Raw genomic sequence first — 14445 nt, forward strand, 5'->3', positions numbered from 1 at the left:
TTACTGATTTTCCAATATTGTACCATCCTTGCATCCCTGGAATGAATCCCATTTGGTCATGGTATATGATCTTTTTAATGTATTGTTGGATGTGGTTTGCCACTATTCTGTTGAGGATTTTAGTGTCTATGTTCATCAGCAATATTAGACCAAAGTGTTTTTTGTTTGTTGTGTCTTTACCTGGTTTGGGGATTTGGATGATTTTGGCCTCATAAAAAGAGTTTGGGAGTCTTCCATCTTTTTGGATTTTCTGGAATAGTCTGTGAAGGACAGGGGTTAGCTCCTCCATTAATGCTTTGTAAAATCCTCCTCTGAAACCATGTGGTCTAGGGCTTTGGTGTGTTGGAGTGTTTTGGTTACTTCTTCAATTTCTTTTGCTGCTATTGGCGTATTCGGGCTTTCTGCTCCTTCTTCACTGAGTTTTGAAAGATTATATTTTTCTAGAAATTTGTCCGTTTCACCCAGGTTTTCAAATTCCTTGGCATACAGTTCTTCATAGTAATTTCTTACAGTCCTTTGTATTTCTGTGGTATCAGTTGTAATCTCTCCACTCTCATTTCTGATTATGTTTATTTGGGTCTTCTCTCTTTTTTTCCTGATGATTCTGCTTAAAGGTTTGTCGATTTTGTTTATCTTTTCAAAGAAACAGCTCCTGGATTCATTGATCCTTAGAATTGTGCCTTTAGTCTCTATGTCATTTAATTCTGGTCTGATCTGGGTTATTTCATTCCTTCTACTTGCTCTGGGCTGTCTTTGTTGTCCTTCCTCAAGTTCTTGTAAGTGTAGGGTTAAGTTGTTTTTTTTTAATGTTTCTATCTTTTTTAGGTAGGCGTGTGTCGCTACAAACTTCCCTCTGAGGGCTGTCCTCACGTGTCCCATAAGTTTTGGGTTGTTGTGAGTTCATTTTCATTTGTTTCCAGAAACCTTTTGATTACTTCCCTAATTTCATCCTTGACCCTTTCGTTGTTTAATAGCATGCTATTTAATCTCCATGATTTTGAGTGTTTTGGGTGTTTTTCCTTGGGATTCATGTCTAGTTTCGTTCTGTTGTGATCCAAGAAAATGCTTGGTATGACTTCAATTTTCTTGAATTTGTTGAGGCCTGTTTTGTGTCCTATCATGTGATCTGTCTTTGAAAATGTTCCATGTACATTTGAAAAGAATGTGTATCTAGTTTCTTTGGGATGGAGGGCTATGTATATATCAGTTAAGTCCATTTTATCTAGGGCGTTGTTCAATGTCTCAACATCTTTGTTGATATTTTCTTTGCAAGATCTGTCCATTTTTGACAGTGGGCTGTTAAAATCACTCACTATAATTTTGTTGCTGTCCATATCTTTCTTGAAGTCCTCTAAGATTTTCTTTATGTATTTGAGTGCTCCTATGTTGGGTGCATATATATTTACAAGATTTATGTCTTCTTGGTGGATTCTTCCCTTGAGTATTATGAAGTGACCTTCTGGGTCTCTCTTTATGGCCCTTTTTGGAAGTCTATTTTGTCAGATATGAGTATTGCTACCCCACCTTTTTTTTAATTTTCCTTTTGCTTGAAAAATTTGTTTCAAGCCCTTCACTTTCAACCTGTGTATATCTTTTTTCCTGAGGTGGGTCTCTTGTAGGCAGTATATGTGTGGCTCATGTTTTCTTATCCATTCAGCTATTCTAAGTCTTTTAATTGGAGCATTAATCCATTTACATTTATTGATAGGCACTTATTCATTGTCATTTATGTACTTGTGTTTCTCTCTCTCTCTTTCTTTTTTCCTTCCTTTCCTTAAAGTAGTTCCTTTAGCATCTCCTCCACAGCTGTTTTTGTGCAGGTGTATTCTTTTAGACTTCTTTTGTCTGGGAAGGATCTTTTTGGCCTTCTATCTTGATTGAGAACCTTGATGGGTAAAGTAGCCTTGGTTTCAGACCTCTGGTTCTCATTACTTGGAATATTCCTTGCCATTCTCTTCTGGCTTGGAGTGTTTTCATTGAGAAGTCAGCTCTTAGCCTTATTGGGGCTCCCCTGTATGTTATTTCCTTTTTCTCCCTTGCTGCCTTTAAGAGTCTCTCTTTTTCCTGAAATTTTGCCATTTGAATTATGATGTGTCTTGAGTTAGGCCTCTTTGGGTTCCTCTTGATTGGGACTCTCTGTATTTCCTGAATTTGTGTGACTTTTTCTCTCATCAAATTAGGAATGTTTTCCATCATTACTTTTTCAAATAGGTTTTCTATTCCTTGCTCTTCTTCTTCTCCTTCTCGTATCCCTATTATATGGGTATTAATACATTTCACACTGTCTTGCATTTCTCTTAATCCCTCTTCATTCTTTCTGAGCCTTTTTTCCTTTTCTTGCTCTTTCTAGGTGTTTTTTTTCCTACTTTGTCCACCAGTGCACTGATCCAATCTTCTGCTTCATCGATTCTGCTTTTCATTCCTTCTACTGTTTTCTTCAGTTCAGAAATTGTATTCTACATTTCCTCTTGGCCCTTGTTGATAGTTTCTATTTCCTTTTTCATGTTGATATAGTTTGGAGTGAGATCATTGTAGCTTCCTTGTAATTTCTGGTAGCTCATTTTGAGCTCATTGAGCTTCCTGACAATCATTGTTTTGAACTCAATATCTGTTAGTTGAATTGCCTCTATTTCCTTTAGCATTCTTTCTGAGGCTTCCTTCTTTCCTTTCATTTGGGGATTTTTTCTTTGTCTTCCCATTGTTTGTGAGACTCTTCTTGTTAGCCTCAGCTTCTTAAATTGATCTGTTCTGGCTCCCTGGGTTTGTGGTGTGAACTTCTGTTGTATAATACCTGTGAGATTCAGTGGTGGAGTCTCCTTCAGGTATCCTGGTTTTCACAGCTTCCCCCTACTCTTCTTTTGTGATCAGTTGGAGGAGTAAGGCAATATGGTTTAAGACAGCAAGAGAGTTTTGTATTATATTTACAGTAGCAGCCAGTACAGAAGAGATGAGAGATCCTTTGGCTAGGTATAGTGTGAACCGTGATCTTCCACCCCACTATCCACATTTTAGGAATGATGGAAATAAGACTCTTATTGGGGAGGAAAGGATTGTGAGTTGTATCTCAAAAGCCGTGAGGCTGTGGGAGGTCATATTTAGGTAGGGTGGGAATAAAGAATAGTAAATAGGAATAGTGTGTAAGAGACTAGAGTTAACCACTACAATAATAGAGTTTGGGAAATCACAAAGTGGGCTGAGATCTTGGAGGGGTGTTGTGTAGTATTTACAATTGTATGAAATAGGTCTTATTTACAGAAATATTAGAGCAACAATCATATGGCAGAATCTATGAAATCTAGATAACAAGAATAGGGAGTATAGAACCTTGAGTGGTATACTAATGGAACACAAATGAAGGACAGTAAATTAGCAACACACTATGAATGAGATAACAGGGGAAACCTGTCAAACAATGCAGTATAACTAGCCAAGCGAAGAAGACTGAGTATACAGAAAGAAAAGGAATACCAAAATACTATTAAAATAAAAAATGTCAGAATAATGGGGAAAATATAATACAAATTTGCAGTGACTTGCAGGTTCAAAAAAAGGAGGGGAAGCAGAAGATACAATGCAAGAGAGATAAATTTGGAATGGAAGGAATAACACTAGGATGAAAGGAAGAGGAACATAAGGAATTGAGAGATATAAAAATAGTAAGAATTAAAAAATTAAAAGTTACTTAAAAATCAAGATAAAATCAAACAATCAAACAACAACAACAACAAAAACAACAACAACAACAAAAGCCCTTCTGGTTTCTAACTGGCCAAACCAGTTTTCTGCTCTTGCTGGCTTCAGCAGTCTGAGGGGCGATTGGAATTCTCTTCACTCTTCCTAGTCAGAACTCAGTCAGTCTCTTGCATCCCATCCCCAGGGCTAGCCACATACTCTGCCCAGAGCAGGTCTGATGCCTCCTCACAGGGCCCTGGGTGTGGGCCTGGGTGCTCCCAAGCACACTCTCTGGAGCACACCAGAGCACACCGCAGCAGTATCCCAGGCTCTGGGGTCCTGCAGAGCGCCCGTGTCTTTTCTGTGTTTATGGGATAAGCTCCAGGGATCGAGAGAGGGCACTCACTTCCCCCAATTTCCCCACTGTGAGCTCCAGGAACCCACAAAGTACCTGCACCTTTCCTGGGTTCACCTTGTGAGATGCTGGAATCCTGAGGGGGCATGCACTTCCCCAAGTTCACCTCTGCAGGCTCCAGAATTCCTCGAACACCCATGCCCTTTCCTTGTTCAGGGGTGTGGGGTCTGGGTCTTCCACAAAACCACACACTCACTGGGTTGGGGGTGCAGGCACAAGGCCAAGCCACCCTTCTTAGTGCAGGCTGGGGCACTCACTCTTCCCAGGGCTATGCATGGGTGCTTGCAGCCCCTGTGTGATTGTCTCTCAGCCCTCACTCCCCTCTCTGTGCCTTCAAGCAACAAGGCCTCCCCCAGTGCTGCTCAATCCTTGTTTGGCCGGGGAGGGAGCGGTTTACTCCACTCTCTCCCAGGTGCCCTGAGGGAGACCCAGGAGCACAGAGCTTGGGGGCTGCAACCTTCCTGGTCCCCACGCTGATTCCTGGGCTCTTACTATCCTGAAGCAGTCTCCTTACCATCTGGCTTTTCAATGTCTGCTATAATTTTTGATGTCCTATTTTCACAAATGTTGCAATATTGTTGGCCCCTTGCTCTGTTCCTCCACAGATCAGCCAGTTTCTCTCCAGTGTGTAGGGGAAGGGGAATCCACTCCCTCCTACCATGCCACCATCTTCCTGCTCCTCCGGCATGAAACTTTTCAAACCACTTTTGACATGTTTGATCAGTCACAGCACCATCTCCATATAATTCACAAGTCTTTTTAGTGTTTCATTTTCATCTTTACCTTTCTTGAAATGATAAAGCATAATATGGCGAAAATTGTTGCTTATTTTCTTCCATCTCCAATATTAAAATGGCTACATAAAAATACACTGATTTTGATGAGGGTTTTTTTAATACACACTGATATGACAGCTGTCACAGTATAATCTAACAAATTGTTTCAAATGAAGTTAAAAACTACTAAGTGCTACTAGAGCCATCTTATAGAAAAAAAAACAAATGAACCTTTTTGGCCAACCCTATATTTGTTTTCTCCATGGAGACAGATTCCTGGTGCTTCCTACTCTGGCATCTTTCCTGGTGTCACTGGAGATTGTCTTTCAATGCATATTTTTTTTTTCATTTTAATAGTGTAGCTTTCTATTTTCTCTTTTGTTGTCATTTAAAATAAATCTTTACCAAAACCAAGATCATACAACTTCCCATTATGCTTTCTTCTGAGAATCTTAGTTATATTTCTTAAATTTAGGTCTTTGATTGATTTTGCGTTAATTTTTGTATATAATGTTATAGGAGGGTCTAACTTTGGTCTTTTGCACATGTATATCCAGTTTTCCCATCTCCATTTGTTTAAAAGGTTTTGTCCACATTGAATGACCTTAGCACCCTTGTTGTTGTAAGGGTTTATTTCTGATCCCTCTATTTTATTTATTTATTTATTTGTTTGTAATGTTTGAAATCAGCAAGTGTGAGTCCTCCAACTTTATTCCCTTCATTTTAGATTGTTTCAGCTCTTCTGGATCCCTTGAAATACTATATGAATTTTAAGATTAGTTTTTCCATTTCTGAAAATAATGTCATTGGGACTTTGATAAGAATTACATTTAATCTACAGATCACTTGGAATGATACTGACATATAAACAATGTTAAACTTTTCAATCCATGAATATGAGATTTTTTACACCTACTTGGGTCTTTCTTACTTTCTTTTAGCAATGTTTTGCCATTGTTATCACCCTGGGAGAGAATGGAGCTAGAGAAGGAGAGTTGAGCTCTGGAGACTTCTATAGTTCTAAAAAAGTAATGTACTTAGTTCACTCATTCTTTCATTCATTCATTTGTTCACTCAGTGATTTCTTATGGAGAGCCTACTCTATGCCAGACAGTGGTGGAAATACAATAATTAACAAATAATGACAATTCTATAGTAAAACCTTTGCTGAGGACTTTTCATACAATGGGCCCCATCCAAGCACCAGGGAAACAAAAACATGTCTAGGTCTGCCCTCAAGGAGTTCATCCCCCTAGGAAGTCAAACAAAAAAACCCAGTAATACAATTGTGATACATAAGTACCTCTGTGGGAGATACAGAGGTCCCAGCTTCACCATGCATATGTTGAGTTTGAAGTCATATTTGTGCTAGATGTAAGTAGAAGTTTGTCAAAGGACAACATGGAATGGCAGTGGGATAGGTTGCAGGGTACCTTCTTGGGAGAGGAAGTACCATATACAAAAGAACTGAGGCACAGACTCATAAAGAACGGGTGTATGTGTTGTAGCAAAGGAAGTGTGGGTAAGATAAGTGAGCAGGAGCTGGTCAAACACCAAAGGCCTCAAATCTTGTGCTGAGTTGGAACATTATCCCACAATCAATGGATGTCCACTGAGAGGTGATGAGCTTGTAGCAATGATATGTTCAGAATTTCAGCCTAGAAAGATGATTATGATTTCAGGAGGGAGAATGAGTTGGAGAGACAACACAAATGCATAAAAGACAAGTCCAAGGCCATATTATAGGCAAGGAATAATGCAGAGAGACAGGTATGCAAGATACATAGGAAGTTACTGATCCCTCTAGCAGGTGTGAGAAAAGGGAAAAGAAAAAACAACACCTCAAAGTACTCTGACATAGCTCCTACCACTCTAGAAATCTAAATATGGCTACAGTGAACCCTAGAAAAGTAATCCAAATGGCCTTAAGCAGAGCATCACACAAGAGGTAAATTATTTATATACTTCCAGGTAACCCAAATAGAGGCCAAGCACCAGATGCCTGTGCAAAGTCTCCTTTATGGCTTTCTTCTTCACATCTTCCCCTTTAGCCCTCACCTCTCATTGTGTTTTTAGGAGACTAGGGTGGTTCCCTTCTCCCACCTTATTCCCAGTTCCCAGCTGCCCTGGGCTGACAGACAAGGAGCCTTCAACAGTCATGTACACAAAGCCAAATTTAAGTCAATGCACACTTGCCCAAGCTTCACAAAAAACCTTGTCTTTGTATGCTCAAAGTAGACAAGCAGCTGTTTATTTTGGCTATCATACACACCAAAACATGCTGATGCAATAACACATGACAACACCATATGACAAGTTTAGTGCCAGAAAATATATGAACAGTATAAAATTGGAAGTTGGGAAGAAAGAAAAATATTGGTGTTCTTACAATTTTAGAGAATAAGGCAGTATTGGGGAACTTTTATATGTCTGACATTCACATGATTACCATGAGGCAGTATTTAAGAGAGAAAATGTAACAAGGAGAGAAATAAAATGCACCCTATGTTTAATAATTGTTGTTCAATATAAACATCTCAAAGTAAATTTTTTCATGTGATATAATTTGGGTAAAAACTACACTAGATTTTTTATATGTACTATATTTTTTGTCTAGTTTGTTCTTATGTAGTTTAAAAAAATGATAACTATTGGATAATAATTTGGAATCTTGCTGACCTGGCCAATATATTTTAAAGCATTCCATTATGACATATTAACTAAAACTTGTTCATCTTCATTTATTACACTTCTCTATCTCACTTAACTGACCCTGGATTGGCTTTGCACAAATTGAATTATTAACAAGCAGATATTTAAAAAAAAACAGCCTATGTTATAAACTCCAAAAAGTCAGTCTATTTTTAGAAAATTCTGTCATAAATAATTAAAAGATGAGATTTATAGGTTTTTTTTTAAAAAAGAAATGTGTTTTTATTAGCACTTCCAGAAATAGCTTAATGAAAAAGTATTGTCAAACAGGGAGCCTTGGGAACTCTCTGGTACTAGCAGGTGATGCTTAGCTTGGCTCACACACTGGACTAAATATGTTACATAATCTCACCTAATCTTCTCAATAACCTTTGGGGTAGGTATTATTCCTATTACCCCATACACAGATGAGGAAGCTAAGGCACAGAAAATTTGATTTATACAAGGTCACACAACTAAGAACTGGGGAGTTGGCATACAAGACCCACATCAGAAAGCTGGAATTTCAGCTTGTGAACCATTTTGCTGGACAATGCCCAGAGGCATTGAAGGACCTGTAAGCTGAACATCCCTAAAAAAGTGCCAAGGCATCTGTACCATAAGCCTACTTTACACCATACCACCTGTTCCTTGATGTTAAGGTTTCTAAAATGGTGGGGAAAGAGTGAAAGACCTGCCCAAAGGAAGCAAGCAAAACAATTAATGCTACACAAATAATCATGTCAACTATATGTGAATAAACTGAATCAGTGCTTCTAAGATCTCTCTCACTGGTTTTGTCTTAAGTCCTACAATTTTTTTCTTTCAAACTCCTTAACAGTGCTCTTTCTTACAGAGGCTAAAATATTAAACTTTTGCGAAACCTCTAGTTAAATTATTACAAACATCAAATTAGTGGGGGTCCCTTAAGCAGTGTGAGCTTCTGATTTTAGAAGGTAATGCAGAGGTATCTCAGCTAAAGAGAAGGATGCATACTGAAAAGGGAAAACTGAGTTCCAGTCCCATCAATGTTTTTCAAATTGTTGTAGTTATCAAATCAATTTAGTGTGCCACTAATAGCATTTTAAAAACAAAATATGATATAATACAATGAAAAATATTTTATGAATTTTTTAAGTATAAATATAACATGTATGGAGGGTCACATTGTGAAGTGTATTTTTGCATGAGTTGTGCTCAAAAGTATTAAAAAACATTGTTCTTTTAAAAATCCCCAGATTAGGATGTCTCTGGCCCTTTCAGTCCAGTGAGAGTTTGTGTGAGTCACACCAAATATGCCATTTACAGAACATTTACAGTTCTGGGGGCAAGACAGAGAATGAATTCCTCACCCCAGAGACCATGATATAGTTTTTGTCATGCTACCTTTACTGATAAAGACTGTAGTCAAGAAAAATGTGGAGGGCCAAAAGTATTTATTCAGGAACAGGAATGTGGTATGAAACATGCCAAACAAGTCAAGCCCTTTTAGTGCCTCTCAATCTGTTTTCCTGGTATTGTTCAGATGTCAACACTGAAATGGCTGTCTTTTTTGATAGGCCATCACCTAGTGCACAGGAAACACCATAGTGGGTGATTCTCACCATTAAATCTTGGTCACTATTCTCTATTAACTAACTTCTTTGACCTGAAACTTCTCATTCACTACCGAATCAAGTCAAAGTCTATCACACTAAACTTTCTATCTCCCTTCCACTTTACAGTGCCTCTTCCCATCAAATCAGGTTCCTTCTTCCAAATTCCCCCAGACTCCAAGCCCTCTCAGTGAGGAGCATAACCTTGTGCCAATCCCTGCCTAATCCAATTTTTCTCAAATACCTTTGCAGTCACTGTTTATAGGATTGTTTGTGTCTGTGATTGTACCATTTAGCTCTTTGAATATTGGTACTCCACAAGCTTGGGCCATATGCTCAGAGTAGACTTAGTCCCTGCCAGGGCAAGGACCACCAACAGGTGAATTTATGACACCATGCAGTGGGTGCTCAAGTGCAACCTGACTGCCACGAATATGTGGTTCATTTGGTAGACAAATAAATTCTCTAGATAAAGGGGATGAAACATACTTGGAAAATGGAATCTGTGACAAGCAGGCTGCTTGGAGAAGCTAGTGTCTGCATCCTATGCATGTGGACTTAAAGTGCTTCTGTAAATACAGTCTTTGGCTTAACTCTGTTGTGTGGGTAAATTTACCCAACCACTTCTGCCTCAGCATGTGTTTCTTTGCTTGCCTGTTACCACCACCTATTGGCTCCTGAAAGAAATGAGAATGAGCAGTTTGTATTTCTGAGAGTAGGTGCTTCCATATGAGTTTCCAAGGGGTTTATGGCTGAGAAATGTTCATAGAAAAAGCCAACATGTAAAGAATTATTAGATGTCTTAGAAATTTTTCTTTTGCCAACTACTCCTGGCTCCATCCTCCTGCGCCTCAGAAAATTTGGTTTAGGGAACTCAAATCTGGCTCCAGCATTTGTGGGTGAAACATAGAGACAGAGGTGTGGCCCAGAAGAGAAAATGAACCTAAAGAGGGGAGCTACCCATGTTCTGAGAAAACCAGTGCTCCAGACCCGTACTTCTTTCTTTATTTTATTTTATTTTATTTTATTTTATTTTATTTTATTTTATTTTACTTTTCTATTCTATTCTTCTATTCTATTCTATTCTATTCTATTCTATTCTATTCTATTCTTTTTATTGTTGTTCAAGTAGAGTTGACTGCCTTTCCCCCCACAAGTTCAGCCCTAACCCACAATCCCCACCCACTCTGCTTATTCCAGACCCCCCTTGGTTTTGTCCCTGTGTCCTATATAGTTGTTCCTGAAGATGCTTCCTCTTTTCCCTCCTATTACCACCTTCCACCTCCCCTCTAGTTAGTGTCAGTTTGTTGTTAATTTCAATGTCTCTGGTTATATTTTGTTTTCTTGTTAGTTTTGTCAGTTAGGTTCCACTTAAAGGTGAGATCACATGCTATCTGTCTTTCACCATCTGGCTTAATTCACTTAGCATAATGCTCTCCAGTTTCATCCATGCTATTGCAATGGGTAGGAGTTCCTTCTTTCTCTCTGTTGTGCAGTATTCCATCAGTAGATGTACCATAGCTTTTTGATCCATTCATTTACTGATGGGCACCTAGGTTGCTTCCAACACTTGGCTATTGTAAATTGTGCTGCTATGAACATTGGGGTGCATAGGTTCTTTTGGATTGGTGTTTCAGGGTGTTTAGGATATAATCCCAGCAGTGAAATTGTTGGTCAAAAGGGAGTTCCATTTTTAGTTTTCTGAGGAAATTCCATATTTTTTTCCAGAGTGGCTACACCAGTCTACATCCCCCCTGACAGTGCACAGCGTTCACTTTTCTCCACATCCTCTCCAACACTTGTTTGTTGCTTTGTTTATGATGGCCATTCTGATGAGTGTGAAGTGGTATCTCATTGTGCTTTTAAATTGCATCTCTCTAATGGCTAGTGATGCTGAATATCTTTTCATATGCCTCAGGACCCTCTTTATGTCCTTTTTGGAGAAGTATCTCTTCAAGTCTTTTGCCCATTTTATAGTTGGGTTTTTGTCTTCCTGGAGTGCAATGATGTGAATTCTTTATATATTTTGGAGATCAAACCCTCGTCTGAAGTATCATTGGCAAGTATGTTTTCCCATACACTTGGTTCTCTTTACATTTTAATGGGGTTTTTCTTAACCATATAGAAGCTTTTTATTTTGATTACATTTCATTTGTTTATTCTTTCCTTTATTTCCCTTACTCTAGTGGACATATTGCTACAAATATTGTTGCATGGAATGTCTGAGATTTTCCTATATTTTTCTCTAGGACTTTTATGGTTTCATGACTTATACTTAAGTCTTTTATCTACCTTGAATTTATTTTTGTGTATGATGTCAGTTGGTGATCAAGTTTTATTTTTTTGCATGTAGCTGTCCAGCTCTCCCAACACCATTGTTGAAGAGGCTATTTTTACTCCATTTTGTGTTTCTTCCCCCTTTATAAAATATTAATTGACCATGGATACTTGCGTTTTTTTCTGGGTTCTCTGTTCTGTTCCATTGGTCTATGTGTCTGTTCTTGTGCCAGTACAAAGCTGTTTTGAATACGGTGGTCTTGTAATACAATTTGATATCAGGTATTTTGATCCCTCCTACTTTGTTGTTCTTTCTCAAAATCACTGCAGCTATTTGGGGTCATTTATGTTTCCATATAAGGTTTTGAAGTGTTTGTTCTATATCTGTGAAATATGCCATTGGTACTTTAATAGGTATTGTATTGAATCTGTAAGTTGCTTTGGGTAGTGTGGACATTTTGATGATGTTAATTTTTCTGATCCGTGAACACGGTATATGTTTCCATTTTTGTGTGTCTTCCTTGATTTTTTTCTTCAGTGTTGTGTAGTTTTCTGAGTACAGGTCTTTTACTTCCTTGGTTAGGTTTATTCCTAGATACTTATTTTTCTTGTTGTTATGTTAAATGGGATTTTTTTCCTGATTTTTGTTTCTGAGATTTCATTGTTGGTGGACAAAAATGACTTTGATTTCTGAATATTGACTTTGTATCTTACTGTTTTGCGAAATTCACTTATTAGGTTGAGTAGTTTTTTGGTGGAGTCTATAAGGTCTTCTGTGTACACTATCAAGTCATCTGCAAACAATGACAGTTTTGCTTCCTTCTTTCCCATATTTATGCCTTTTATCTTTTCTTCTTGTCTGATTGCTGTGGCTAGGACTTCCAATACTATGCTGAATAGGAGTTATGAGAACTAACTTCTTTGTTTTGTTCCTGATTTTAGTGGGGAAGCTTTTAGTTTTGTTGTTGTTGTTGTTGAGTATGATGTTGGTTGTAGGCCTGTCATATATGGCCTTTATGTTGAGGAATTCTCCCTCTATCACCACTTTGCTTAGTGTTTTTATCATAAATGGGTGCTATACCTTATCAAATGCTTTTTCCACATATATTGATATGATTATGTAATTTGTCTTTCCTTTTGTTTATGTGATGTATTACCTTTATTGATTTCTGGATATTGTACCATCTTTGCATTCCTGGGGTGGATCCCATTTGACTATGGTTTATGATCCTTTGTTAAATTAAAAAGAAGAATTTATATATTTATTTTAGAGCTGGGAAGGGAGGCAGAAAGAGACGGAGAGAAACATCAGTGTGTGGTTGTCTTTCCCATACCCCCTAATGGGGACCTGGTCCTCAACCCAGGAATTTGCCCTGGCTGGGAATGGAACTTGCAACCCTTTGGTCACAGGCCAGCGCTAAATCCACTGAGCCACACCAGCCATGGACTGTATGATCTTTTTAATGTTTTACTGGATGTGGTTTGCCAATATTTTGCTGAGGATTTTGGCATCTATGTTCATCAGCAAGATTGGTGTGAAGTTTTCTTTCTTTGTTGTGTCTTTACCTGGTTTTGGGACTAGGGTGATGCTGGCTTCATAAAAAGAGTTTGGGATTCTTCCATCTTCTTGGATTTTTTAGAAAGGTCTGTAAAGGATAGATGTTAGCTCTTCCTTAAATGCTTTGTAAAATTCCCCTGTGAAACCATCCAGTCCAGGCCTTTTGTGTGCCAGGAGTCTTTTTTTTATTACTGTTTCAATGTCATCAGTTGTTATTGGTCTGTTCAGGCTCTCTGCTTCTTCTTCATTAAGTTTTGAAGATTATATTTTTCTAGAAATTTCTCCATTTCACCCTGGTTTTCAAAGTTCTTGGCATATAGTTCTTCATAGTAATTTCTTACAATCCTTTGTATTTCTATGGTATCAGTTGTAACCTTTGCTCTTTCATTTCTGATTGTGTTTATTTGGGTCCTCTCTCTTTTTTTCTTGATGAGTCTGCTTAATGGTTTGCTGATTTTGTTTATCTTTTCAAAGAACAAGCTCCTGAATTTATTGATCCTTAGAATTGTGCTTTTAGTCTCTATATCATTTACTTCTGCTCTGATCAGGATTATTTCCTTTCTCCTACTTGCTCTGGGCTGTCTTTGTTGTTGTTCCTCAAGCTCTTGTAGGTGTAGGATCAGGTTGCTTGTTTGAAATGTTTCTTGCTTCTTTAGGTAGGCCTGTTATCACTATGAACTTCCCTCTCAGTACTGCCTTTGCTGTGTCCCATAAGTTTGGGTTGTTGTGAGTTCATTTTCATTTGTTTCCAGAAACTTTTTCATTTTTTCCTTGATCTCATTCTTAACCCATTTCTTGTTTAATAACATGCTTTTCAATCTCCAAGAGGTTGAGTGTTTTTGAGTATTTTCCTTGAGTTTGGTTTCTAGTTTCAATCCCTTGATGTCAGTGGAGAGGCTTGATATGATTACAATTTTCTTGAATTTTTTGAGGATTTTTTTGTGCTCTATTATGTGGTCCACCTTTGAAAATGTTCCATGTGCATTTGAAAAGAATGTGTATTTTGCTTCTTTGGGATGGAGGGCTCTGTATATATCAGTTAAGTCCATTTTCTCCAGGGCATTGTTCAATGCCACAATATCTTTGTTGATATTTTGTTTGGAAGATCTGTCCATTTTTGACAGTGGGCTGTTAAAATCACTCACAATAATTGTGTTGCTGTCAATATCTTTCGTGAAGCTCTCTAAAATTTTCTTTATGTATTTGGGTGTTCCTATGTTGGGTGCATATATATTTACAATATTTATGTCTTCTTGGTGGATTCTTCCCTTGAGTATTATTCAGTGACCTTCTGGGTCTCTCTTTATGGCCCTTTTTTGCAAGTCTATTTTGTCTGATATGAGTATTGCTACCCTGGCCTTACTTTTTTTCCTTTCCATTTGTGTGGAATATTTTTTCCAACCCTTCACTTTCAGTCTATATAGGTCTTTTGTTTTTAGGTGGGTCTCTTTTAGGCAGCAT

At 38.0% G+C, this 14445-nt stretch overlaps 1 long non-coding RNA gene across 1 annotated transcript; it reads left to right on the forward strand.

The window, feature by feature from the left end:
- Window positions 1-711: 711 nt before the first annotated feature.
- LOC118496768 lies at window positions 712-13873 on the forward strand. Its single transcript, XR_004899320.1, has 2 exons — window positions 712-1012; window positions 13829-13873. It is a non-coding gene; the product is annotated as an uncharacterized LOC118496768 (long non-coding RNA).
- The last annotated feature ends 572 nt before the right edge of the window (window positions 13874-14445 follow it).

This window comes from Phyllostomus discolor, chromosome 9 (assembly GCF_004126475.2).
Source record: "Phyllostomus discolor isolate MPI-MPIP mPhyDis1 chromosome 9, mPhyDis1.pri.v3, whole genome shotgun sequence".
Lineage (NCBI taxonomy): Eukaryota > Metazoa > Chordata > Mammalia > Chiroptera > Phyllostomidae > Phyllostomus > Phyllostomus discolor.